Genomic DNA, 3,860 nt, shown 5'->3' on the forward strand with positions numbered 1-3,860 from the left:
TGTCATCTCTGGGTGGTAGATGAGGCTTTTGCACACCACACTACTGCACTAATGCAACCTGGACATTTGGTTTATTTACATTTGCATTTTAGCATATTATTTAAGCAATTGCACATTTTTGTTCTCCCATCCTGTACATATTCAAATATTTGTTCTTTTTACTTTATTCGTATTATTATTTCAGTATGTATGTATGTATATTTTTCCTAGTATTTCATTTATATTATATTTTGTGCTTTGTGACTGATTTTGCTGCTGTAACCCAGGAATTTCCATTTTTTGGATCAATAAACATCTATCTATCTATCTATCTATCTATCTATCTATCTATCTATCTATCTATCTCTCTAACTATTGCTAACTGTTTCACTGTTTCAGAAGTTTCAGAACTTCAGTTTCAGAACTTTCAGAAGTATTCAGATCTTTTACCTCAGTAAAAGTAGCAACACTACATTTTACCCTCTAACAAGTAAAGGTCAGGCATGCAAAATTTTAAGTACAAACGTATTAACATGTAAAAATGTACTCAAATTACCAAAAGTAAAAGTACACATTACAGAGAATGATCCATTTCTGAATACTGTATATTACTGGACTACTGGATTACTTCATGTACTGCTGCGTAGCTCTTTCCATAATAATACATCGTAATTTATTAATTGATCTTTATTTTTTATTAATCTGAATCTGCAAAGGCACTACAACTGATAAATGTAGTGTAATAAAAAGTTGAATACCTTCAAATATACCTCCAAAAAGTTGTGGATTAGAAGTCTAAAGAAAAATACAATTGTGAACACCTCAAAATTGTAGTTTTGACTGCTATGTTGCTTGCTTACTAGTTTCCATGCAGTCTTTTTTGCAAAACATGGCCTTAAGGTATTACAGTTGTCTCAGGTTTAAATGAGGAGAGCAATGTGCAGTCAGCCTATTGTTTAGTAGCTTACTGGTTATTGTGACAATGCATTTGCTAAATGACCAATTTGTAATCTAATCGGATGTATTTTCTTCCCTAAACCCAAACATGTGGATACGTTTATTGTAATCAAATCATGAATTATTATTGTTATAATTGGCTGAGCTACTCCATAATCTTTACACCCACCATCCCAGCAACAATACTGTAGAAGTACCGCTGGGCTGCAAATTGGTTGGGAATCATCTGAGCTCTGAAGGGAAAGAAGGGTAAGGAAGAAGAGAGGAAGCACAGAGGATGTGGAAGAGATTGAAACAGAGATGCTTGGCAGTGAGCTGATGCTGGAAAGGCTTGGAGAGAGGAGTCAAAGTGGACTTTTGCAACAGGAAAATGGCGCTACTGTCAGAGAGAAAATAGATGAGGGTCATTTAGAGCTTATTACAAAGTGAAAGCTGTGTGGGTGATCGGACAACAGTAATGACGGTATCAGATGGTTTATAGTGCTTCACCATCCTTTAGATTATACATAACTGCTGAAGAACATATTGAGAATTAAGAACTAATGACTTCATCTGCTTTGGGTATTTGGCTGCGCTGCAAATTACGTAGAGGCAACTGCAAACCTGTGAATTTCATTTTTATCAAAACTTTTGAAGCAAATTGATATTTGATATCTGGTATTTTTATTTACACTTTACAAATTAATTACTAATGATTATTGTCCATTTTCTCACCCTCCATCCTTGTGTTGCTGTTCAGAAAATCCATTAACTGTACTGGCGTATGTGACTCCCAGGCATACACATTTCATAAAGTAAAACTCTGCACACTAAAAATGCACTGCAGGGGTTTCCAATTTTAGTGTGTGTGTGTGTGTGTGTGTGTGTGTGTTTGGGATGGGGGGGGATACCATCCTTGAAGGTTGGGGGTACCAAATGTGTTGCTCAAGGGCAGGTGTTTGCCCCATGAGGTCTAAAAATCATCTGGTTGTAATCCAGTTCTGTTTAACGAGCAGCCACCCTGCTGCCCCCTGCCCAAGGTTGCTCACGGTCAGCAGAGAGACTATTTGCACAGCGTGCAGAAGATTGAACGGCAGGTCAGCCATAAAAATAAATTAACACACTCAGTGAGCAGAAGCTTACAAATTAAACATAATTACATGTAGTTTAACTTCCATGCAGGCAGTCATGCTGTCAGAGCATGTGCTATGATTTTGATTTCAGATTGAAAGGAGACACAATACCATAAGAAATAAATCATTAAAACCATAAGGACTGAATCATTAAAAAATATAGTATGATACAAATGTAATAATTGGTACCATATTAATTATTGTTGGAGGAATTTAAAGGTCAGTAATATCTTAAATAGGACTGGGGGACAAACATATTAGTCAGAGGCAAAGACTTTCAACTCCCAAGACACTGCGAGCACCAACACCCTGCGAGCTCCATAATCTGAAGGATGGAGGATTAGCTTGTTTTGACCAGAGGGTTGCTGGTTTGCTTTTGCAGATGTGTCTTGGCAGGAAAAGTGACTGAGTATTTCTTTCCCCACCCCACAGCAGGTACCAATCATGTGCCCTTGAGCAAGCCATCGTGTCCCTGCATGGTACAGTTGATGTATGACTTGTACTTGAAGGAAGTGGTTGTATTGGCAGCAATGACAAAGAGCTCACTTTCTACAATTCATCCTAAATGATGCTCAGCCTCAGCAAATACAAACAGTCAAACAGTCAATACAAGGTGTAGCTGCAGAGCCCCACTGAGTCACCATAATTTTCCCACACTGCGCACATAATGTTCGATATGTGCCCACATGTGAGCCTCAGCCTTTTTGTGTGAGGGGGTGACTGAGCACATGTACTGTGTGCATGCAGTGTATATATTGTTTGTATTGGCATAATTTCTATGTTTGAGAAGTCCTTACAAAATATTAAAGAGATGAGAGTTGCATGCCACAAAGAGGAAATTTTCCCAAAGATGTGTCCTAACTCCATAAGACAAACTCAGTATAAACAGTGATATACTAATTGTATTAGAATACTGATTTTGCCATTTCTAAGATATTTCTGTCTCACTGCCGTCTAAAATTTATTTCAATTCTTTGCAGCTGTGTGCAGTGTGTGGCTCAATAGCATGCATCGGCAGCACACTCATAAATAAAGCATTTGTATCTAGTATGCATACTAACTTTACTGAGTATTTATATTTGTGTCACTTCTCCCAAGTGAACACACTAAATATTGTGCTCACAAACCTGTTCTGAATTAGTATGATGTATAGGAATTGGGGCACAGTGCTAGTAAGGGTAAAGATCCAAAAATGCTGGTTCCTACACTCAGGGGTGTAGAAAGGCATTCTCTGTAGGCCCCTCCCTGCATCCTCAGCTATTCATTCTAGCATCTTTATGGGCCCTTCTCACGTGAGGCCGCAGTCAACTCAACCAATAACTAAAATGATGTAAGTACCATTAGGAAAAGGTACCAAAGGTATTAAAAGTAGAAGTTATCGATGCAGAAAAATACTGACATTTTAGAAACTGGGAACGATTAAAACAGTTATGTGTCCATTTGTAAAGTTACTAGTTACTAAAGTTGTGAGATTAGTGTAGTGGAGTAAAAAGCATCAATACTTCCCTCTGAAATGAAGTGGAGTAGAAGTAGAAAGTGGCATGAAAAGAAAAGTACCTCAAATTTGTACTTAAGTACAGTACTTGAGTGAATGTACATAGTTATATTCCACCACTGGCAATTGTATAGAATATTTAGTTACACCCTCCCTGCCTATTCCACATCCACATCGTTTAAACTAAATACCCTTAGTTTGTGCAATACATTATGCAACTGTTTTCACAGGCTGAGTTGTTTGCTTTCTATTTACATCTTTGTACCATACTGTGTGTGTGTGTGTGTGTGTGTGTGTGTGTTTGTGTGTGTGTGTGT

General features: G+C 37.6%; 1 protein-coding gene across 2 annotated transcripts in view; it reads left to right on the forward strand.

The window, feature by feature from the left end:
- Positions 1–3,860, forward strand: part of drd3 (dopamine receptor D3) — an 18,249-nt gene that overhangs the window by 2,902 nt on the left and 11,487 nt on the right. The window lies entirely within an intron of this gene.

Source organism: Etheostoma spectabile, chromosome 22 (genome assembly GCF_008692095.1).
Source record: "Etheostoma spectabile isolate EspeVRDwgs_2016 chromosome 22, UIUC_Espe_1.0, whole genome shotgun sequence".
Lineage (NCBI taxonomy): Eukaryota > Metazoa > Chordata > Actinopteri > Perciformes > Percidae > Etheostoma > Etheostoma spectabile.